This window comes from Mercenaria mercenaria, chromosome 19, assembly GCF_021730395.1.
Source record: "Mercenaria mercenaria strain notata chromosome 19, MADL_Memer_1, whole genome shotgun sequence".
In the NCBI taxonomy this organism is placed as follows: Eukaryota; Metazoa; Mollusca; class Bivalvia; order Venerida; family Veneridae; genus Mercenaria; species Mercenaria mercenaria.
Genome location: NC_069379.1, coordinates 39,365,900 through 39,391,325, shown reverse-complemented (window position 1 = coordinate 39,391,325; position 25,426 = coordinate 39,365,900). Strand labels below are relative to the sequence as shown.

At 36.0% G+C, this 25,426-nt stretch overlaps 1 pseudogene; it reads left to right on the top strand.

Annotated features, from left to right (window-relative positions):
- The first annotated feature begins 23,926 nt into the window (after nucleotides 1-23,926).
- LOC128551034 (ficolin-1-like) lies at nucleotides 23,927-24,733 on the top strand (annotated as a pseudogene).
- Nucleotides 24,734-25,426: the final 693 nt, after the last annotated feature.

Here is a 25,426-nt window from a genome sequence, read left to right as displayed (position 1 = left end):
AATGAGTATGATCAGTCAACATTCTGTTTGCATTTTGTAAACATTTCTTGTCTGTTTCATCTATTATATCACTTCATACACATATTTATGTTCAGCTTATCGTAAAACTTAAATACACACACCGTGTAAAGCAAAATAATTCATTTGAAGACGATTACTTACCAGTTGTTTGTTTCAATCGGTCGAAATAGGAAGAGTGGAAGTACAGTCGTTTATGGGAGTGTTCTGGATATTCATTCATTCTTTCTTTCGCGGAATAATATTGCGCTCCTAAAGTCGCGCAATATTTCCGCTGCAGAACTCGTGAATATTTCTCTATACAAATCTAATAACCTAAAATTATTAATCAGTCTGATCAGTAGTGATAAGTGTCATATTGATTCTAAGGCGAAGGCAAAAACAAATATTGACATTCAGCAGTGACGCTGAAACACTAAGGCGGAGGCAAAAACAAATATTGACCTTCAGCAGTGACGTCGAAACACTAAGGCGAAGGCAAAAACAACAAATGACCTTCAGCAGTGACGTCGAAACACTAAGGCGGAGGCAAAATCAAAATCAAAAATTGACCTTCAGCAGTGACGTCGAAACACTAAGGCGAAAGAAAAAACAAATATTGACCTTCAGCAGTGCCGTCGAAACACTAAGGCGGAGGCAAAAACAAATATTGACCTTCAGCAGTGCCGTCGAAACACTAAAGCGAAGGCAAAAACAACAAGAGCTGTCGGAGGACAGCAACGCTCGACTATTTAACAGCTTTGTCGCTTGAATGAATAAGAAAGTCGAAAAAGGGGCATAATTTAGTAAAAAAGTAAAATAGGGTTATGGAACCTGCATAGTGCTTATCAGCTCATGACAGTGGACAAGTGTATGAAGTTTCAATCCATTCCCATTAGTGGGTACTGAGATACCAGCTTACATATAAGAATTTAACTCAAAAACTCCTAAGTTGAAAAAGGGGCATAATTTTGTAAAATGCAAAGTTGAGTTATTGACCCTTTGCACTGCATGTCATATCATGACAGTGAACAAGTGTGTGAAGTTTCAATCCTTTCCCATTAGTGGATACTGAGATACCAGCTTACATACAAAAACTTAACCAAAAATTTCTATGTTGAAAAAGGGGCATAATTTTGTAAAAAAGCAAAATAAAGTTATGGGACCTGCTTTGTGCATGTCAGATCATGACAGTGAACAAGTGTGTGAAGTTTCAATCCATTCCCATTAGTGAGTACTGAGATACCAGCTTACATACAAAACCTTAACCAAAAAATTCTAAGTCGAAAAAGGGGCATAATTTTGTGAAAAAGCAAAATAGAGTTATGGAACCTGTGCAATGTAAGTCAGATTATCACAGTAAATAGGTGTGTGAAGTTTCAATCCATTCCCACAAGTGGTTACTGAGATACCAGCTTACATACAAAACCTTAACCAAAAATTTCTAAGTCAAAAAAAGGGGCATAATTTTGTAAAAAAGCAAAACAGAGTTATGGAACCTGTGCAATGTAAGTCAGTTTATCACAGTGAATAAGTGTGTGAAGTTTCAATCCATTCCCACAAGTGGTTGCTGAGATACCAGCTTACATACAAAAACTACACCAAATCGGGACGCGGACGCCGACGCCGACGCGGATGCCGACGCATGGGCGAGTCCAATAGCTCTACTATTCTATGAATAGTCGAGCTAAAAATTGACCTTCAGCAGTGACGTCGAAACACTAAAGCGAAGGCAAAAAACAAATATTGACCTTCAGCAGTGACGTCGAAACACTAAAGCGAAGGCAAAAACAAAACTTGACCTTCAGCAGTGACGTCGAAACACTAAGGCGGAGGCAAAAACAAAAATTGACCTTCAGCAGTGACGTCGAAACACTATAGCGAAGGGAAAAAACAAAAATTGACCTTCAGCAGTGACGTCGAAAGACTAAGGCGGAGGCAAAAACAAAAATTGACCTTCAGCAGTGACGTCGAAACACTATAGCGAAAGCAAAAAACAAATATTGACCTTCAGCAGTGACGTCGAAACACTAATTCGGAGGCAAAAACAAATATTGACCTTCAGCAGGGACGTCGAAACACTAATTCGGAGGCAAAAACAAATATAGACCTTCAGCAGTGACGTCGAAACACTAAAGCGAAGGCAAAGACAAATATTGACCTTCAGCAGTGACGTCGAAACAATAATGTAAACATTTACGTTCACTTGCTTTAGATGGTTTTGAAACATATAATATATTTCTCATTTCGAGTGAAACGTCATGAGTTTATAAAAATGTTATACAGTTCTATATCTTAAAGATATATAAAGAAGGCGTAAAAGTTGTGCAATTTCGCAATTTCTCATAAAAAAGACTTGGTCATACAGTATGTTGTATTATTTTGCGTCTCATCTTTTCACATGATCATCATTTAGTTTTATATAGCTTAAACTACAAGTCTTAGTTATTATTTCAAATTAATATTTTGAAAGCTTGTGGAGAAATCGTTGTCACAACGGCAGAATAGTCTGTATCAAACCCGCCTGCTTAGCACAGTAGTGAGAGCGCAGATCTAAGGATCGCGGGGTCGCGAGTTCGATCCCCGGGCGAGGAATATGTTCTCCTTGACGATTTGACATTGTGCCTGAAATCATTCGTCCTTCACCTCTGACTCATGTGGAGAAGTTGGTAGTTACTTGCCAACAGGTTGAACCAGTTTGTACTGGTAAAGAATCCAGGAATACTGTTTGGGTTAACTACCCGCCGTTACATAACTGAAATACTGTATAAAAACGGCGTTTAACCAAAAAAACAAACAAACAAACAGTCTGTATCAAGTAAGGAAACAATATTGACAACATCGTGTAACAGTGGCTACACATCAAACAGCAACACTAGCTGAATGTATGAATAATGCAACATGGTCTGTTTCGTCATTTTTTGCTCTTCTCCTGGTACGGACAAGTTCTCCCATTTAATATCGGTCTCCATGTCTACCGGTAGAATTGCTCTGCATGCATGTTTTGTCTGTATGCAGCGGAATGGTTAATATTTTCAATTTCTGAAACTGTCTCCTTGTGTTGCAAATGTTCATGTATATAGATACCGACGCCAATGCTGTTATGGTACTGTTGTAAATGAAAACGTACTACGAGATTTCTATATAAAAAAACTATGGCTATATTTTTAAGAAGGCTATGCAACTTGGTTACTGACAGATTAATATATTAAAGAATTAAATGCATAAGAATTAGTTGTACTTAGTTATTTTTCCATTCAAAGTTGAAAAGCGTTTATGACGGGGTAACAGGGGGGTAAACTGCCTTAATCATAAAGCTTTATATTTAACGACAGCTAACTTCGCATTCCTCTGTGGTGTACTGGTCAAGAACGCAGGAACTATTGTATTGTCAAGGTTCGATTTAGAAACAAAAACTTAAGTTCTAATATTCTTAATATGACCAAAATTCAATTTCAAAGAAATATATTTTTAGAGATATTCTAGGTGTCAGTGCCTATAATAAAGATTTTATCACTTCTGAAATTTAAAGCAATTAAAAATATCTTATTTTAGACACAGACACTTGGGGTTCGGACCTCCACACACCCCATTCTCCTACGCCCCTGGTTAAGTTTAGCCAATATATTTTAGCATTTTACCATGTATTGAGCATAGGTGACGATCATAAAAAAGCATTTTGTAACATTTCAGCGTGTTTTTAAAAAATGCATTTTTACCATCAATGCTCTCAATACTAGAAGATATGCAACTTCTCACGAACACTAGAGAAACAATAGCCAGTTAAACGTTTAAATGAACCCCTACCAATGAATCACTGGTATTAATCGTCAGATCTGTTACCATTCTGTTAAATGACACCGGTCCCAACAACTGTCGTTTGTATTCCGACGAGAAATCAATAAATAATATAAATCAATCTATCTAAATTCTATGGAACACTTCCTTGCGAATAGATCCCTGCTTTGAAGTGCGCATATCATTGCCGGGTACCAAAATCACACCCTGGTACCGGCGCTCCCAAGTACAGGTGGCACTCACACATACAGCGCTCGATAAGCGATTTTAGAGGAGCGGTGGTGTAAGTATTTCTTATTGTATCTCCGGTAATTCAAAAGTTTTCTTAAAATGAAAGATATCTGCGCCCTGATGAATAATTGGTGACTATGTTCTGTGAGTGTCACAACATTTCATCTTGAAATAAACAAAATACGGCGAGTTAAACGTGAACGTTTGACTCAAAAATGTCAAATGTCAAAACAGCACGTAAAATACTCGGTAAATACTCCAAATGTATTCATTTTTGATACAGTATCGTATAGCCATGTCTTCCTACAAAAACCAGTTCAAATTCCAAGACTTAATTTGTTATATTTAAAGAATGACTCGTGTTTAAAGATGGTATGGGGTTTCAAAACGGCACTCACATCGCACAGGTGTTAATTTTTTTGGCGCTCAACAAGTACAGCTGGAGAAAAGTCTTCAGAAACGTAGACCTTGTTGTTGTTTACTCTCAGTGTGGTGCCTGTATGATCATAAATCTTTATATCGTTAAAAAACTGACTGTAGAAGTCAACCTTTCTATGTTAAAACTTACGGCGACAATATTTTAACATTATTTTTTATTAAAAAGCTTCTTGAAAACTGATTGATGCTAAATTTTGATATGTCCTAGGATTTCGTTGAAAAATGAAAAACGTGCTTCAAAACATTCATATGACTCAGTGGGATCAGTGGACGGTAAGGTTTGCAAGAAGATATGTGTGTGCTTGCGTGCGTTTGTGCGTGCGTATGCGTTTGGTTAAACGCCGTTACTAAACAATATTTCAGGTTAATCTCAACGTTTTTGAATACCAGTATAATGCAGTGAGCATCCGTATGATATATATAGAGCCAGGTTGATACTTTTTTCGTTGGGGTGTGGAATAAATGTTTAATTATAGTTAATTAGAGTTAGTAAAACTCATTTATAACGGACTGACAAGTTTTCTATACTTTTCTTTAATTTTAACAACTTACCATACGCCTACATTAAATGTATAATAAATGTTGAACGAAAATATTTTACTTGTTTCATTAGATTTAAGATTCAGTAAACACTCATAACAGAAAAATAGAAGGTTTTTACGGTGGATGATTTACACCATTTCATCAATTCGCCACGCGACCCCGTCGAGCGAAAACACGAGAATTTAAAAAAGTTAAACGCGGAGTGGTTAGCGAGCAAAAATTCGATAACATGAGGCGACGCGGAGCGAAAACACGATTATGGGGATGGGGGGGGGGGGGGGGGGGGGGGGGGGGGGGGGGGTGCTGGCGTTGAGTGAGATTCAAGATGTAAAGCGGCTGGGTGCCCGGGTGCCCACCAATGTTATGCCTTTCAAACCTCAACTCTTGCTCGGAGCCCGCTGATCAGCCAGTTTTCGCTCGACTCCCCCCGACGATTTACATATTAAATCTAAATTTTTTGTCTGCGATTCTCCATACAGAAAATACTAGGAATAAGAAAGGGCGAGAGCGTGGATTGAAAACATGATAATTAGTGGGGCGCTGAGCGAAAAGTCGATATTTACGTTATAAATCGGCGCCTAAAATTAGCGGAAAGACGGAATGGCATATATCAGCCACCAAAGAATTTTGTTAAAATGTCTGTTCGGAACAAAAGACGCTCATATCTTAATATCTTATTAATTCAAGGAATTTATCAATTAATGAGTTCTTGTTTGGCTCTCTCAGGAATCGATGCGAGTCATTCCGATTTAATAGCAGACATGAGACGTAATGACTAGTTCCATTAACTACTGTTTAATCCAACATCAAACTGTTCTTGGTGGTGTAATCTCTACCACACATAACTAACCAGTCCGATTCATCTCTTTTCCGCTGTAGTTGCCTTAGAGCTGACGATTTCTCCACATTTCTGAAGACCTTTCTCTAGCTGTACTTGGTGAGCGTCAAAAAAAATGCACAACTGTGCAATGTGAGTGCCGTTTTGAAACCACTTACCTTCTTTAAACACGAGTCATTCTTTAAATATAACAAATTAAGTCTTGGAATTTGAACTGGTTATTGTAGGAAGATATGACTATACGAAGCTGTATCAAAAATGAATACATCTGGAGTATTTACTGAGTATTTTACGTGATTTTTTTTACATTTGACATTTTTGAGTCAAACGTTCACGTTTAACTCGCCGTATTTTGTTTATTTCAAGATGAAATGCTGTGACACTCACGGAACATAGTCATCAATTATTCACCAGGGCTCAGATATCTTTCATTTTACAAAAAGTTTTGAATTAAGAAATACTTACACCACCGCTCCTCCAAAATTGCTTATCGAGCGCTGTATGTGTGAGTGCCACCTGTACTTGGGGGCGCCGGTACCAGGGGGTGAAAATTGATACCGCTTCGACTGCATTATAACCGGATTATCGCTTCACCACGTGTTACACGAGGTTTGTTTACCAAAAGAAGTGATGATCTGGTTTAACATAGCCGTAAGAGTAACAATTTTGGTTCCCGGTTTATGACATGCACTACACAAAGCGAGGGTCCAGCGCAAGCAAGTGTTCCCATTGTTCGTGAGAAGTTGCATATCTTCTAGTATTGAGAGCATTGATGGTAAAAATGCATTTTTTAAAAACACGCTGAAATGTTACAAAATGCTTTTTATGATCGTCACCTATGCTCAATACATGGTAAAATGCTAAAATATATTGGCTAAACTTAACCAGGGGCGTAGGAGAATGGGGTGTGTGGAGGTCCGAACCCCAAGTGTCTGTGATTTTAGACGCAAGTAATTGGAAGTTATTTCATACCAGAATCTTCTATATGAAAATATGAGTTATTACTGCACAGTTTAAATGCAGAAACGACATACATGTTAACATGTGTGTGTGTATGTGTGTTATAAAGCAGCAGCGCGTGCTAGACAAAATCTAAATATAGGAAACACTTATTACATATATAGCTAACCGCAGTGTAAATGTGCACAATTTGTATACAAAAAATGTCAACTGTGATGCAGACCTTTGAGGTAGGGGTCTGGGACTTGCACGCGACACTCTGTCTCATTGAGGCAAACATTTATGCCAAATAATACAAATACTGCTTTATGCATTGGCAAATTACAGCCCGTATAATCTCTAAAATGACTTTTGACCCTCCAAGTGTGAACTTGACCTTTGAGATAGGGACCCGAGGTTTGCGCACTCCATTTCATAAAGGTGAAAATTTACGCCAAAGAAAAACAAGAGCACCGCCTTGACGGTGCAGACGCTCTCCTGATTTTTTGACTCTGTATAGTAGAAATATTTTCCTACCTGCGTGTTATTTATGATATATTCTAAGTCCAAAAGGGACCACCCAAAAGGGGCCACAATTCTTGCAAAAAGCAATGGGGAGTTATGTTTATGCTGTACAGAATTAGCTTTTCAAGGTAAATAAGAATTGCAAGTTTTAAAGCAATAGCTTTGATAGTTCAGGAAAAAGGCTGACCTAAAAACCAAACTTAACCAAGAAATCTGATTTTCTAAGTCCAGAAGGGGCCTTAACTGTTTCAAAATGCAGGATGGAGTTATGTTTCCTACTCTACAGCTTTAAATGGTGAATAAGTGTTGCAAGTTTTAAAGCAATAGCTTTGATAGTTTAACAGAAAAATTGACCTAAACACAAAACTTCACCACAAAATCTGATTTTCTAAGTCCAAAAGGGACCATAATTCCTGCAAAAAGCAATGTAGAGTTACGATACTTGCTGTGCAAAGTTAACATGTAATGGCAAATAACTGCTCTAAGTTTTAAAGCAATAGCTTTGACCGTTAAGGAGAAAAGTTGACCTAAACGCAAAACTTGGTTAAGTTTGACGTTTAAGATAGGGGCCTGGGGTTTGTACATGACACTCCGTCTCATTGAGTTAAACATGTACGCTAAATATTAACAAGATTCCCAAATGCACGTCACAGTTATGGGCAATTATGGGCCGGACAATGATCTTTGACCTCCAACTGTGACCTTGACCTTTGAGATAGGATCCTGGGATCTGCGCATGACGTCCCTTCTCATTGAGGTTAACAATCATACCAAATATAAACTTAATTTACCATGCATGTCAAAGTTATGGTCCGGGCAAACAAATCCGGGCGCACGCATGCACGCTAGCACGGACACACGGACGCACGCACATACACCGAACAGCCTTTTGCACAACTATGTCTTTGCTTCTGCAAGAGGGCTCGACAAAAAACTGTCGCTATTTTTAGTGGTATCACAAAATTCATATTTTGTTTTGATATACATTTATCAACCCTTAACCCATAAACGTTATTTAATGAACTTGTCCCCCATTAACTGTTAAAAGGGGTGCTTATAAAAAATATACGGACTGAATGGCAAACAGGTGCAGATCTTGATTAGACTTCAAGGATGTACAGGCTGATCATGATCTACACTGGTCACTAAGGCAAAGCCAGTCGTTTCCAGCATGATATAGGTTACATGTATATTTTAAGCCTAGCACGAAGTTCTGTTAATATCACAGAAGCTTATCTAGTGTTTACATAGATCGGGTGTAGTAACTTGTTTTCATATGGAACAACGCAGCTGTCTTATGTCGAGGCATTACATGTAATCAAATTATCATCATGATCATGTCAAAGTGTCCATATTGTGTCTTATTGTGTCAACAAGCTATGTTAATATGTCAAATTTACGAGAGATCTTGTCTACAGTGTGTAGTATTATGTTACAAAGCTAGACAAGATTAATTATACTTTAACAAGATAGCAGAACTTTGTAACATAATAAGACATCATATTGACAAGTCAACACCTCATTTTGACATAACACCCCTAGCTGTCATAATAAGACACTATTTGGACAAGTTAACAGCACACTTTGACACGATAACAAAGCTTTTGAACACAATAGCAAGCTCGGTAGGCAAGATAATAGTATATTCCGACAGGATAACATAGCGTTTTAACATTAATGTCATTATGAAACGCCTTTTTGAAATGTTATCATTACGCTCTGTCATACTAACGTGAAATATCCCGACATATAACAGCTACGGCGTTCCATATTGTCAAGTATGTAGTTTGGCATAGTAAACTAATTTTTGCTATCTCAATGGCTCTTAATTTGGGACTGACCTCTAGATCGTAGGACAACAAAGATAACTGTTTTAGAATAGTACGGAACTTTTGTTCAATTCCTGAAGAAGGTTTCGAAACTTAGTTACTGACAGATTATATTTTATAGAAAAAAAACTTTTGAATTAACTGTTACTAATTTGTCCATTAAAAACTGAAAAGCTTTTGAAACATGGTACCGAATGTAAACTGTCTTAAGTAAGCTTTATATAAACGGTAGTTAGTTTCGAAATTCCAAGGCGTATTTGTCAAGCTGGTATGGTTTTACTGCCGAGGAAACCCGGGTTCGATTACCGGCTTAGACAGTCATGTTTATCTTCTTGATTAAACATTTTTTCTAAAAAAGGTTAGAAATAAAAACTCATGGTCTGATGTTCGTTATATGGGCAAACTTCAATTTTAAAGAAAAATCATTTAAATTTAGCCAACATCTGGAGTCCATTCGCTTTAAAATGGGCATAATTTGAACAATCTGGTTACAGATCCACTAGGCTACATACCAAATATCAAAGACCTAATCCTCGCGCTTTGACAAGACAATAAGATTATTAAAGTTTTTTATATATATATATATATAAGTCTATGTAAAACTTTGGATCCACAGGGCAAGGCCTCTTTCACCCCACTTGCATAATTCGAAAAAAAATTGGTACAGGACTACTAGGCAACGAATCATACCAAATATCAAAAGCCTAGGCCTTGCAGTTTCAGGCAACAAGATTTTAAAAAAGATTTTATCCTATAGGTAATGTAAAACTTGGGAACCCCTGGGCGGGGCCTTATTTAATCCTAGGGAGATAACTTGAACAATGTTTGTAGAGGCCCACTAGATGATGCTATTTACCAAATATCAAAGCCCTGGGCCTTGTGGTTTTGGACAAGAAGATTTTCAAAGTGTTTCCCTTTATAAGTCTATATAAACCATGTGACCACGCAGGGCGGGGCCATATTTGACCCCAGGGCGTTAATTTGAACAATCTTGGTAGAGGACCACTAGATGATGTAACATGGATAAGGAAAAGATGTTGTTTAAAGGAAAGTGTAGACGGACGGACGTCGGACATTGCGCGATCACAATAGCTCACCCAGAGTACTGTGTGCTCAGGTAAGCTAAAGGTGAATACTCTCAAAGTGACTAGTGGTACAAACGTATAAATATGAGATTTTTGCAAGATATATTCTTATAAATAACCAAGATATTGTGCAGAAATTAGTAAACCATTGTAGCGCTTTTGAAATAATGCAGAAATGTTTTTACCATCTTTTATTTCACCTGTTTGATCAATTTTTAGTGTCATATAAACATTTTTGTCTTACATTGTGCAAATGAATATTTTGAAAAATTTCTCCTAAACTGTGGAAGCACTGATAATAATGTATATTACACATTTCGAGGCATTAGTCATCTTGAAACTGACTTCTTTGTCAATTAATAATTATTACAGTAACAATTAACGTATGATAAGAAACTTTTCAATTTATTCCTGTAATACAGGTGGAAATTCAAACAGTAAAATAACTAAAATGTTAACCCTTTAACAGTTTAAGTGTCACATAAAAACATACATCGTTTTGGCACATAATTACGACTCTCGGTTCTACTGTCAATTCTTACGACACATAACTCAACTGTCAAATCTTACGACTCGCAATCCTAAATTGTCAAATCTTACGAGTCGCAGCTCTGTTGTCAACAATAGGCTATTGTCAGACCATTACAGCTGCACTGATTTTACCAATCACTGAAGCTTATTTAGGTTCAGACAGATACACCTGCACTATCAGTCCAACTTTTCCGTCACGAACGAAGTCTTTGCTTATGTCAGATATCTTCTTTAAGTCAAATTTAACTGACTGATAAGCGCCAATCATATCTTTTTTAAATCTAAATGACAAGTTTTCTCTGCTTGTCTTTCTGTTGACCAGAGTGCATCTAATATAGCTTGTGAAACCCGCCGGTTTCTCTCTATGAAATGCTACTTCTAAATGAAGCCAAGGAATATTTACATTTTTACGACGAACACAGCTATACTCTGGGTTTGATTTTGTTTTCGCTGAAATTGAAATGGAGCTATCCCAAATTTTTACAGTCTTGTTTGCCGAAACCTGCATTTTATCAATTTCAAGAATGAAGAACAAGCTTTTTTCTTGCCAGTTATATACGTCAAGTGCATGATTACCACCAGATTGCTTCAAATCACCTGTTAAGAATTCTTTCAACGTCTTCACCTCTTCTTTCATTTCGACATTCGATTTCTTAAGCTCGTTTACCTTCGCTCTCAATTTAGCATTAACCTTGACAAGTATTTCATTTTGAGCGTCTGCTGGTAGAGGATACAACCTGTAAGCAATCTCAAGTTCTTCTTGTGACTTCTTTGACGCAAGTTTCACACATCTGTCACGAAGATCTTTCAAATTATAGAAACATGCTTCCTTCAAAAGCTGACACAATGTTTCTGCAGGTGGGCTGGACAATTCGTCAACACTTTCGAGCATAGCTTTCTCGCATCTTGCTTTAACGTGCATAACCTGGTATTCTTCAACCAACGGTAAGATCTTTAACGCGGTCTCGCAAGACACCTGTGACAGACTATTTGGATATATGCAGCGTAGGAATTCAATGACGTCATTCATACTTTTTCCAGGCAGCTCCACCTCGTTTTTAGTACTTTCCTCGAATCTTGACTGAAACATCCTGAAAAATACTGGTGATGCAAGTGCCAAAATATTTTTCGCGACATACAATTTTGTTCCTTCAATTAAAGCCATATCTGCACTCCATGATTTCTGCGTGAAATCGAAAGTACACGAATCACATTCCAAGTCTAGTTGACGTAGTCCTGCCTCTGACTGATCAATTAGATCTATGTCCAATATGTCGCTGTTTTCTCCTTGAATTTTATTTTCCATCTTTAATCTTTAAAATAATCTGTTCATAGATTTATGCAACGTAGCGTATCACAACCTTACAAATGGTGTATAGTAATGAGAAGGGAGCTCACTTGTAGTACAAATGGTGTCAAAGAGATAAAAGGGTACTAACTCTTAAAAGTATTAAATCTCTTTCACAGTCATTCACAACTTTCTATGTATTTTTAGAGAAAAAAAAACGTAAATTTGTAGATTGCACACAGAGATTTCTTTTAGCTATTAAATCGAGTGTTCATATATAATAAAGGATGTATGATGATGACAGGAGCGTAGCTGAGAATTTTGAAGTTGTAGGCCTGCTCCCCCATACGTATCTATTTTAAAATGGTGCAGACGAGCGCATTTCGGATTATAATTTCTCTGATTTATCTTTGACTTGATATTAACTAGCGAATAAATATAAAAGCATAGCACATGGTGGCAAATGTGGCAGTTATGTAGTGGAGGGTGTTCTGGAGATTTTTTAATCAAACAAGTAAAATGATTCAATTACAAGTAAGCTAGGAAATATAAAGAAGTCTTCAAAATGTTGTGTAAGTCGTGTACACAACAGTCTCACCAGTGTAGATTTTTGAAAACAAAAACCACAACCATTTACAATTGTCAGAAAATGTTTGAAATTTGAAAAAAAATACCGACTTAAGTAATCTGTTATATGCATCAGTTTCATTCAATGTTTTTCGTCAATCACACATTAATTCTAAAGTAGTCAAACCAATTTTAATCCTTTTCAATTTATATGGATATCTTCTGAATTTATCATCAGGGTTTGCAAAAAAACATGCAAGCTTCTTTCGGCCGACACAGGCCAAGGAATAAAATTTTCAGATGAATTTTACATTAGTATGGCAGCATTTAGACATTATTTGCGAGCTGACTTGAAGAAAATGCTCCTGCGACCCTCTGTAAATCCGGGCTTGATGCAAGGGTCATTTTCGAGATGTTCGAGGGATGCAAATATTATCAAAACCTAAAGACGCGTGCATTACATGCGATCTAAAATACTTGCGCAGTTCTTTTGTTAAGAATTACTTAATATTGAATTATATTTTACAGCATTATTCTCTTGCTGAGTGATATCATTTAGATGATAAAGCCTATTAAGTTAGTCCCTCAGCGCACATCCTTTATGCTTTTATTGCCTGTTTACGTATTAACATTTTTTCATTTTTGTTCGAAAAGTGTAGGCCTTAGGCCTGTGATGCCTACAGGACGCTACGTCGATATGATCAAACTCTGTGAGAGAAAAAACACAGGGCACATCTCTTGTGTGTGTGTGTGTGTGTGTGTGTGTGTGTGTGTGTGTTTTTTTTATTTATTTATTTAAATCTATTTAGATCTTCTTCGGCATTAAATCTCCTGCATTGAGTGTACGCACGCATTGAATGTATACTATTAAACCTATGTTAAACTTAACCCTAACCTTTAGTCAGTATATATTTGTGATTTAAGTTTTTATTCTTGCAGTTAAAGCAACGTTTCACAGTTTAGATACATCATTAAAAGGTATCAAGTCATTGTATATGATACAAGCACTTTATGGACATATGTTGAAGCATATGATTTTATTTACAATATGTAAATATTCGGAAACACTACTTTTAGGTTTTCTTTCCTTGCAGTTGAAACAACAATCCATAATTTAAATGAATTACTAGAAAGTAGCAACACATGGTACAAGCACTTGCTGGAAATATGTCGAAGCGTTTAATTTTATTGGAAAAATGTAAATATTGACTGAAAAATTGAAACAGAAACACTATACTAATATAAAGCGTCGAAACCCATAGTGGTATTCGGTATTATTTGAGAGAAAGAAAGTGCGTATATCTGAAATTCCAGGTTAAACAAACTATTTTGCGATCATAAAAATACATAAGGAACATTGAATTTTTCTTTATCAAGATATTCTAAGTAAAATGGGGGGCATAATTCATGAAATATTTGTGCCGGGGTTACGGACATTGTGTGGTACGATGTGAATGACGATGCAAAACAACTATTTCAAGTTTAAATCAAAAACATTTAGTAATAACTGACACCGAAAGTGTATCTACATTTTGATGGCCTGAAATTCTTAGTAAATAATTTGCGAAAACATGGTGCCATAGTAATAGACCGTGTATCACATGGTTTGGGCGACTTTTAAAGTTTTAGACAATTTCATCAAATGATAATATATTGAGATAAAGCGAAAGTGCTTGAAAATTTTAACAAATCGTGGTGGGGGATGGGAGAGAGAGAGGGAGAGAGAGAGGGGGGAGGGGTGGTGAACGCTGACACCGGTGCGGGGTTGAGTAGGATAGCTAGCTCTCAATCTACTTCTTATAGTCGAGCTAAAACTCCGTCTGGCCCTTAATATATTAAATAAGTTTTAAAACATTTTGAAAGAGATGCAAAAATGTTCTAGTACGAAACATTTATAAGTCGAATGTTGCTATCACATTTCTTGTAAGAAAATGACTTCCGTGTTTTATAAATAAGGTGGTTGCGCTTATTTCGGAAAATATGTAACAAAAAAAAAGAACACATGTCTCAGTTGTTAAAAATATCGACATATAAGTACTTTCACACATTTTTATACATAAGTGTGTCTTGCACTTTGTGCTCTGGTGAGCTAAAAAAAGGAAAACTTTACTTCTTCTTTAATTGTATTGATTGATTTATTTAATTTGTTGAGTTTAACGTGGCACCGACGCAACTATAAGTCATATGACGCTTTTATAGCTTCGATGGTAGAGGGAGACCCCAGGTGCCCCCCTCCGAGCATTATTTTATCACGATTGGGCTCCTTAGTAGTACCACCGACCAACGCCCCGAGTGAGGCACGACTCCACATCGATGAGGGGACAAGAAATTTGAAGTCAGCGACCTTACCCACTCGGCCATGGATTTTTAAAAATTTTAATGCGCCCATTTGAATAACAATATTTAAGACCGAAAGGACCGCTTCGAAATAATTTGGGCAAGCGAAACCATGGTACTTTAACAATATTTCTTATGAAATTCTCTTTTAAATTGATATCTTTTAAAGAAAAAATAAACTCAAAATAGTGTTCTTTTTTGTTTGTTTGGGATCACGCGTCCAAAATAGCCTATTGTACATTACACTTTCGTCCTCATACAACTTTCTTTGCTATTAAAATCATAGCAGTGTTTACTCATACATGTATCATGTCGTGAAAATATTGATGCCGAGATTTTGTTGAGATATTGTTGATGTCGAGATATTCTTGCTCTCGATATATTGTCAGGATATTGGTGATACCTGGATTTTTTTGATGTCGAGATATTGCCGAGATATTGTTGATGCCGAGATATTGTTGCTGTCGATATATTGTCAGGATATTTGTGATATCTAGATTTTGTTGATGTCAAGATATTGCCGAGATATTGTTGATATAGAGGTATTTTTAATCTCGAGATATTGTTGATGTCGAAATATTGTTGTATTTGTTAAATGTTTATGTTGAGACGGATGAAATAAGTCAGACAACATCTTTCCGAAATATAAGCACTGCTGTGAGGCCAAGTCTTTCGATCAAAACATTAAAAAAGTAAATATACTTTTGATAATTTAGAGAGGGGTGGAAATAAGTATAATCACCCAGAGTAACAAATACGTACTGTAACGTGCGTTATAAGTGTTTCCAGTGTATTATGCATAAAAACTTTGTTTTGACCAAAAATGTGGCTCCGGGTGTAAACAAGTATTTTCTTTGATTTGACCTAGTGTCCTAGTTTTTGACTCAACATGACCCAGATAAGAACCTGTCCATAATTTCATGAAAACAAACATTCTGACAAGTTTCATGAAGATTGAAGCAAAAAAGTGGCCTCTATTTTCCATTAATTTTACCAAGAGGCCTAGTTTTTGAGCCTACATGACCAAGATTCAAAATCATATATGACTTCATGATACAAACTTTTATGAAGATTGAATAAAAATGTGGCCCCTACAGTGTAGTAAACAAGCTTGTTCTTAGACTTAACCTAGTTGCCTTGTTTTTAACCCCATGTGACCCAGATAAAAAAAACACATCCGAGATTTCATGGAGACAAACGATCTGACCAAGTTTCATGTACACCAGATGAAAATGCAGCCCTATTGCATACACAAAGTTTTTCTTTAATTTGATCTGGTGACTTATTGTTTTATCCCAGATGACCCATATTCAAAGCTGACCTAGATTTAATCAGGACAAACCTTGTGACCAATTCTCATGAGTTTCAAACTAAAAATGTGGCCCCTAGAGTGTTAACAAGATTTTCCTTTGATCTGACCTAGTGACCTAGTTTTTAACCCACATGACCCAGATTCGAACTTGGCCTAGAGATCATCAAGATAAACATTCTGAGCAAGGTTCATGGACATAGGGTCATAAATGTGGCTTCTGGAGTGTTAATAAGCTTTTCCTTCGTTTGACCGGGTGTTCAAGTTTTTGACCCCACGTAATCCAGATTCAATCTTGGCGTAAAGATCATCAAGATAAACATTCTGGCCAAGATTCATGACGATTGGGTCATAAATGTGGCCTCTAGAGTGTTAACATTTTTTTCTTTTAATCTGGCCTACTGACCTAGTGTTTGACCCCACATGACCCAGTTTCGAACTTTGCCCAGAGATCATCAAGACAAACATTCTGACCAAGTTTCATAAAGACTGGATGACAACTGTGGTCTCTAGACGACGCATGACGGACGACGAAGCATGACAGACAATACCAGGTCAAATCGCTCACCTAAGTGCTCTGGTGAGCTAAAAAAGAAAAAATGTAAACAAATGTGGGATGGGTTGCGGGGTGGGGGAGGGGGTGTGAACAGGGTGGTGGGGGTGACCGGGTGTTTGTACACAACTTCACATGTTGATAATAAATGTTCATGGAAATGAATGAAGTTTAATGAAATTCTACCAATTGGTTAGTTTGTTACGTACAAATATGTGGATATTTAAACAATTAAAGGGCAATAACTCTGAAGCTACTAAAGTGATCCTGATGAATTTGAGTGTGCACTACCACAATACAGTCTAAATTAAGTTTAAGTTTCATAGTTCTAGGTCAAATGTGTCCTAAGTTATGAAGTTTATAGTATCCTATAAAGTTAACACTAGAAACTTCTAAGGGCCATAACTCTAGTGTTTCTTGGACAATCTGACTGAAACTTGACAGGCCGCATTCCTCTTTTGTGGTTAAAATGTATATAGAGTTATATTTTAATATTCCAAACTACTTCCTAGATATGGCTCTGACGGACGGAAAGACGGGCGGAAGGACAACGCCAAAACTATATCCCTCCACCTTCTGTAAGGGCATAAAAATGACGTTGGAGTGCATTTTCTGTCAAAAAGGAGGATGGGAAACAAATTTTGGAGAGGGGAATTTCAATAAGAAAGCCAAATCAAAGTCCAGGGCAATATAATGTTTTGATACTTCACCTAAGTAAATTTATGGTACAATGGTCATAAACTGAACAGTATAGCAAATAAAATTTTATTTTCACAAAAAGTCAACATAATGTACAAAATACATTGTGAAATAGTGAGCGAAACAAGAAATCTAGGTACACGTACTATGAAAGTATAATTTATCTTATTTTTTCTGTATGAAATATGATAGATATAATAGATTAACCTACATTATCTCTTTGTTCGCAATTAGAATTTAGCTCATATTCATATCAGCTCATACAGCCAAAAAGGCCTGTATCAATGCACGAGACTATAAATCATATTAATTTCAGTATGCGTCTTTTTCAACTTTTTCAGTCATATAAACTTGCAGCAGTGAATACATTGTTCAGCTTTATATAGCGTCACTGAAACATGATTCCGTAGCCAAGTGACATGATACACTATCCAGCCACATTATACTGACACTTGGCTGACTACTCCTTGTACTAATCTCTGAATGTTGATCAGGGTTAGAACCTATGTATTCTCACATCCGATGTAGACATTCTGCTGCTAGGCTACTGAGGTGATTTATTGTGTTACTAATTTACCCTCCAACAACGATAGACTTCATATCAAATAACAAAATATCAGCCGGTGATTTAGATTATTATGATGAATTAAGAAAAAGAAGTTGATACATGTTTATATAGCATGTGTAACTCATTTAGTCACAGTGAATTAAAACTGTCAAATCGATTCTTTTAATTTTGTTCTTTTAAGGGTACTGACCTCCAGATCGTACGACAAAAAAAAAGAAAGATTTTTTTTAAATATCAGATAATAATTATTATCGACATATTTCTTAACAAATGTTTGAAACTTAGTTACAAACAGATATTATGTTTTGGAAATGCACGAGAATAAGTTGTTTCTACTTTTTCTATTCAAAACTGGACAAAATATGAAACGAGGACCAGAGGTAAACTGCCATAATTGTAATGTTTTATATTTAACGATTATTAACAACTTATTCCTGCGTGGGGCATGTAAAGAATGCGGGAAAGTATTTACTGCCGAGGCGGCTTAGGTTCGATTCCCGACAGGGGCATGTTGTTTTTTTCTCTTAATTTTGCAGTTTTTAGATAATCTGGACACAAAATTTCATTTTCTAATGTTTAACTACATAATATGATCTTACTTGAATTTGAAAAAAAATCATTTTATACAAAATCTGGAGGTCAATACCTTTAAGATAAACCGTTCCTGGCATAATATTTTCAGTAAAGATTTCACGTTCTAGCTTTTCAAATAGGCTGGGGGTAATTTTTGACAATGTTATCAGTTTAATACCCTTATTAACTTTTATTAGGCTCAGACATATATAAATGGACAATTAGACCTATTTTTCCGTCACGTATAAAGCCAGCATCCGCGCCTTTTATTTCTTGTATCTTCTTGATATACATTGTTTTTGTACTGCCATTACGGAGTGTGCCTTTATCAGAAATGGATATATTTTCTCCTCTTGGCTGCATATTGACAAGGTCACATCTTGTATTCAGTCCACAAGTGAATGTTTCATCTCCCAAACATCTTATGTTTACGCAGAGAAATTCAACATTAATAAAACGACTATACTCGTACGTTTCTGTCTTAACGGTTGAAGAAGAAATTCTAATAGGAATATCCCATATCAGTGATTGAAAATTCGAGTCAAATTTTTCCACCACCGGAGCAGATAAAACAACGTGCATTTCCTTCCATTTCGATGTCTCATCAAAAAGAAGCTGTTTGGATTTCTTCACTTCTGCAGAAATATAACTCACCAATATATCCAGTTCACTAGACAGACTTGCTTTGGATGCTTCAAGAGTTTTCATTTTGTCCTTTAATTCAGCGCCATCTTCCAATATTTCAGGCTCTTCAGACAAGTCTTTATCTTCTGATTTAGATTTTGTCAGGTTTTCTGCCATTTTTACAGTCATTTTCTCAAATATTTCAACCAAATCATCAGCTGGTGGTTTGCATGTCTTCCTGGCATAAATGAGTTCGTCGTGCGGTTTTTCTATTGCAAGTGCTATACACTTCACACGCAGTTCATTCAAATTATACATGTCTGCCTCCTTTAACCGCTGATACAGCTCTTCAACGGGTGTTTCATCATTAACATGCTCAACCAATACATGTTCACATCTTGTCTTCAGGTTCAGAACTTGGTATTCGTCAACAAGCGGTAATAGCCTTAGAGCGTTTTCATAAGAAACTTGCACGAGACAGTTTGGATAGATACACCGTAGAAATTCCTTCATATCTTCCAGTTTCTTTCCTGGCAAGACCAACTCCTCGCTGCTACTTTCTTTGAACTCCGATTGAAACATCCTGTCAAATACTGGAGATGCAAGTGATAATATATTCTTTGCAACATATAATTTAGTCCCTTCCACATTCAAAATAAAATCACCAGTCCGCCAAGATTGTTCTGTGAAATCGAAAGTAGGCGTTTCATTATTTGTTTTGTCCTTTCCATTTTCATCTAAATTGTCTGAAACATCGTCAGGAACAAAATTCATTTTGTTTTTCTCTTCTGTCATAGTTGCATACAAATTTCCTGGTCTAAATATATCAAGTGTGTGAGAATTTTAAGTTAAAAACCCACAAGGAAGTATGTCGTACAAATGCAGTGTGTTCACTAAAGGGGGATAACTTTGTATTATCATTTCACCTACCGATTCGTAAATCTCCCGCATTGGGTGTACGCACGCATTGAATGTACACTATTAATACCTATGTTAGCCACACTCAATATGTGCGTACATCCAGTAGGGGCAATTTAATGTTGCCAATGGCTTGTATATATATATATATATATATATATATATATATATTTGTACGTACTACGTACTTTACATGTAACAACACCCACGTTTAATCTAGCGCACAATTTAATCTAATTTTGGACGATTGGTGACAGCATACAAAAACGTACCAACGGCGATTTAAATCAATCCAGAAGGATGTAGCACTTACAGCGGTTCTAGAAGGAATCTCAGCACTGTAGCGTTACATGTTAGCATTTAACGTGCCCTGATATGGTTGAAGTCCACAATCTAACTGCGTGAAACATTATAATAAAAAATAGAGGATCAGATATATTTTAGCTTCTTCTTCCGCTTTATAGCGCATACGCTATAAAACCACAAAAATATCGGCTTATTTCTTTTAAGCGAGGTTTCATAAATTCAAATGCTTGTCTATGTAAGTATCATAAATGCTTAGATAATTTGATGCGCGTTAATGTTCTATAAATGTGTCTGTGAATCGAAATGTAGTTATAATACAGACAAATGTCAAAGATGTTCAACGTCTAAATCAGGAGAAAAACAATTGATACCACAATTTATGTCAGAATATTTAAACAAAATATCCAGTGCGGATGCGCAGGCTGGTCTGGATCAATGCTGGTCGCAAATGCACTATGGTGGATTTCTCATGATGCGGCTCATTTGATGACTATGAAGCCATATTTGAAGTTGTATCCTAATACCATATAGGTGTTATAGCGATATTGCTTGATAAAACGTTGCTGGTAAGAAAATAACTAGATGTTTAAGGTAAATAAAGAAGCCAAGAAAGGGTCATAATTGAAATTTAAAGGATATCTGACTTGGTGATTTCTGTGGGCTTGGTGGAGTTCCAATCCAACAGTAGTTACCAATATGCAGCTTGATAACGCACGTCGCATTTCTTGAAGCGATTTCTTTTATGTGATGTATCTTTCCCTTTCATGTAATGGTCACCGAAATATAACCTTTAACTAACGTGTGAGACGCTCAGTCGAGAAGAATATCATTCACAATTTTCAAATAGTAAAGTTAAAATAAGTAATTTTAAACTTATTAAATCTTATTTATAATAACTAAATGCTTGGAATGTATATTAAGACGGCGGCGGTGAAACTATAATGTTATCAGTTCTTTGATTTGATTTGTATAATAATTTCCAACAGCTTTTCATTTAGATATCCGAAGCACACTATCTTGAACTGACAACTTTTCCAGCATTGATTGACATTCGTAAACACGCTTTTTGTTGTTTTACTGATTAGCCCAACACCTCAGCAATTCAGAGATTAACCAAGATTATCCCGTATATTTAAAGTTAAATCATTTTCCTAACAACTTATAAGTTCTTTGAATTTATCTCGCAGAATATGGCCGAAAAACATCTCGTATTCGTAATTAACTTGAAGAATTTGACGCCAGCTGATAGTCTACTATGCCCTCTTCAGCAGGATTATCCATGAATTGTCGTGAAACAGACTTTATTTCTGTCATCTCGTAATTCTTATTATTATGTTGATGCTTGCATTGATCTTAACATCTGTGCCAGGTATTTCAGTTCATCTGCTATGCCAAATCTATTTATTTTTGTTAATGCTTTGTTGGGATAGTCATAATTCCGTTTGATTTGAATTTCTATACACGTCATGATGATATATCATCATTTTTGTATGATATGATATATAATGTGTACAAGCTGTGAAATGGTCCTTTATACATTTATCTAATTTTTCGTCATCATCGTGTTCATTGATGAGCTACGACAGGCATTCGATAAATAATGATACTCAGTATGAAGTTCCGTAAACTGTGGTTGTTTTTATATGCGGTTTTCGGCACATTTATTGAATAATTTATTGGAAACAAAATTCCATAAAAATGGTAACAATTGCTAGATTCAAAGTATAGATATAATCATTTGAGGGAGGTATACTCAGGTATACTGGACAATTCTATGTCCAAAATATCAAGATTGTAATATGCAATCTTTGATTCTACTATTCAACAACTGAACTGTAGTTCAATTTTAGTTTAAACAAATAAAACAAATTATGATTTTCACAGAAACATTTGAAAACTAAAATAAAAAAGTTTATAACAGTATTAAATGGAATATGTATATTTTTACTCGAAAAATGATAAGTTGAGTTTAATAATCGTCTGCAATTTTGTCAGGCGTGATGATCATCGTTGAAAAAAAATCTTGTATTTTAAGTTGATACTTATTTCTTAATTCTCGATTGCGAAACAAGTTCTTACAATTTTGATTAATTGCCCTCGAGACTCATTACAGATCAAATCAACATCGAGTTTATGTGTTTTAGTTGTGTTGTAAAATGAAAAACGCCATAAGTTGTTTAAAACAAACCCAAACTCATCACAAATTGCTGAACCTCGTAGAAAAATGATAGAATTTTGTGAATTTAAAAGTTATTATATTTTCCTGAGACCCTGGATGCCCAGGACAAACATGAGTTATAATGATTTTTGCAATGGTCCAGTATACCTGAGTACACCTCACTCACTTGCTTATATTTTTTATTATTTCTTGAGTAAGAAGATCATGCGCGGAACAAGCCAATTTCTCGGGGGGTGGGGTCTGGAGAAGGGGTCCTTCCTATTTTTAGGTTTGTCACCCCCACTCCAAACCCTCTGTACCCGCACATGAAGATCTATACAATTTCACCATCCCACGAGAAATCCTATATTTATATAATAACCAAAACTAATGAGTAATTTTACAAATTTTAAGTGCTTTGAGGAAACAGGCATGAGCATAGTTACGGAGATTGGTATTTTTTCAGGTTCAAAATAAAGTACAAACTCTTGAAACTCTTTAAGCGACCCGCAACAGCAAACTTTAAATTAACTTAACATGAAACATAATCACAGGCCTGTTCAAGCTTATTTATATTGGCGCTTTCCGTTTGTGCTAACACGAAGAAATATATTATATAAATTATTTTAGTACAAGGAATTCAAATATTTTGAAAGCGATTTGACGACGTTCTGCTAACATGAAGAAATAAATCATATTTTCTTCTGAATCGTTTCAGAAAAAGTGATTTTGTAACATTTTCTACTAAAAAATGAACATTATAAACGGAAAGTAAAAGGTAAAACAGACGTACTTTAAGGCGTATCTGTAGCACGTATTAAAATGGAGCATACTTTCATAAAAAGGGCGGTGTTTATTATATTCCATGTCATCGGAATCTATTGTTCTGATTCTCAACGTGTTATAGAAAGAATAACAAACCTGGAAAATAGAGTTATTGACAAACTTGATAAAATAGATAAAAGACTGAATGCGTCTCTTGAGCAGAAAGATGGTCGTGTCAACGCGGATCAAGAAACGGGTGAAGTGGACTTGGAAAGTGTACAACATATAAGAGAAGATTTCACGAGATTCAGGACAGCGTTTAGGGAGGAAAAGTCTGACGGAGCAACTGATTTCCCTGGTTGAAAAAGCTGATGAGTATATACAAACAAACCTTGCCCTGCAGATTGGTGAGATTACTGAGGAACAGAAAGCTTTCCATAATGAGATTACTGAGGAACAGAAAACTTATTGTTGACAACTCAGGTATACTGAATAGTAATAAAGGAGATGAAATTGTGGAGCAAGTTAAATTCAGAATTCAGAATCGTAGCAGCAGAATCGGAAGAAAATATTCGAAGTATTGTTGACAATTCAATTACATTAAATAGTAATACAAGAGATGAAGTTGTGGAGCAAGTTAAAATCAACACAAGAAAGATTGAAAATATCGAAATGTTAGTTACTAAACTATCTAGTCGCCTCGGACATTTGTTTGGATACGACTCTTGCTCCGACGCAAGAAACGACGGGATATTACGATCCGGCATCTATAAACTATTCCAGGGACTCGAAGTTTATTGTGACCAAACTACAGACGGAGGTGGTTGAACTGTACTTCAGAGAAGACAGAATGGTGAGGTTAATTTCTATCGTTATAACTGGAAAGAGTATAAAAACGGCTTCGGCGATGTGAATGGTGAATTTTGGCTAGGAAATGAATATTTGAGTATTTTTATAGCAACAGGAGATCATGAGCTGAGAATAGATATGGAGGATTTTGACGGAAATAAGGCATATGCTAAATATAGTAAGTTCAAGGTATATCCGGAAGAAGACAAGTACAGACTAGAGGTGAGTGGATACAGTGGAAATGCTGGAGATTCTCTTGGGTATCATAATGGAATGGCGTTTTCAACATTCGACAATGACAATGATAAATACCAGTCAGGAAACTGTACAAAAAACTGGTATGGTGCCTGGTGGTACAACATAGTGATGTTCCGATTGTCGCCGACAATCGATTGTCGATCATTTAATGAGCCAAAGTCGCCGACATCGATTTTGGACTTGCATAATCGATTATTTGACGCTTAGGCGAGTTTAAAGCCTATTCGCGAGTTACATATCCTTTTGGTGGAATTTCCTCTTTAGGTTCATTTCTTTTCCACTCTTCAAAACGGAGGCAAAGCATACGATCAACATAATAATGCAACCAAAGCTATATTCCCCCAAACAAAAGACTTTCTTATAGCATATTTTTCCTTAGAGTAACGTATTAAAGTTCGGGAAATTCACGTCCGTAAACAGGAAGAACGTGTTTTCACGTTACAATGATGAAACCAAAATGAAATTACTGTACGAAAGTCAGTTATCAATTAATGTATTTCAAATACATAATAATTTACAACTCAGTGATGACAGTTTGACACATAGATGCATTTCATTACTATTCCAATGCAGAAAATGTTTTCCAACCACATTTCATGAATATAATTAAATTAGATTACTACTATTAATCTTACCGAAACGAGAGAAAAGTGGAATACCAAATACCGTTCAGTTAATATAAATGAACTATTTAAGTAACATGATACAATATCACAAGGAGAACAAGAAGCTGCGTTCAATAAACGCTTGATGCCCCCGGTGGCATCCTTGTCGATACAAAGCAACCTAAGTCCAAAACTAGGTCAAGGTCAAACTGAGGTCAGGTGATGTTTGAAGATGAGGAATGGTCACAGGTTTCATCTGTACTAGTATCAATTCATTGTTGTAAGTGGTATTAAT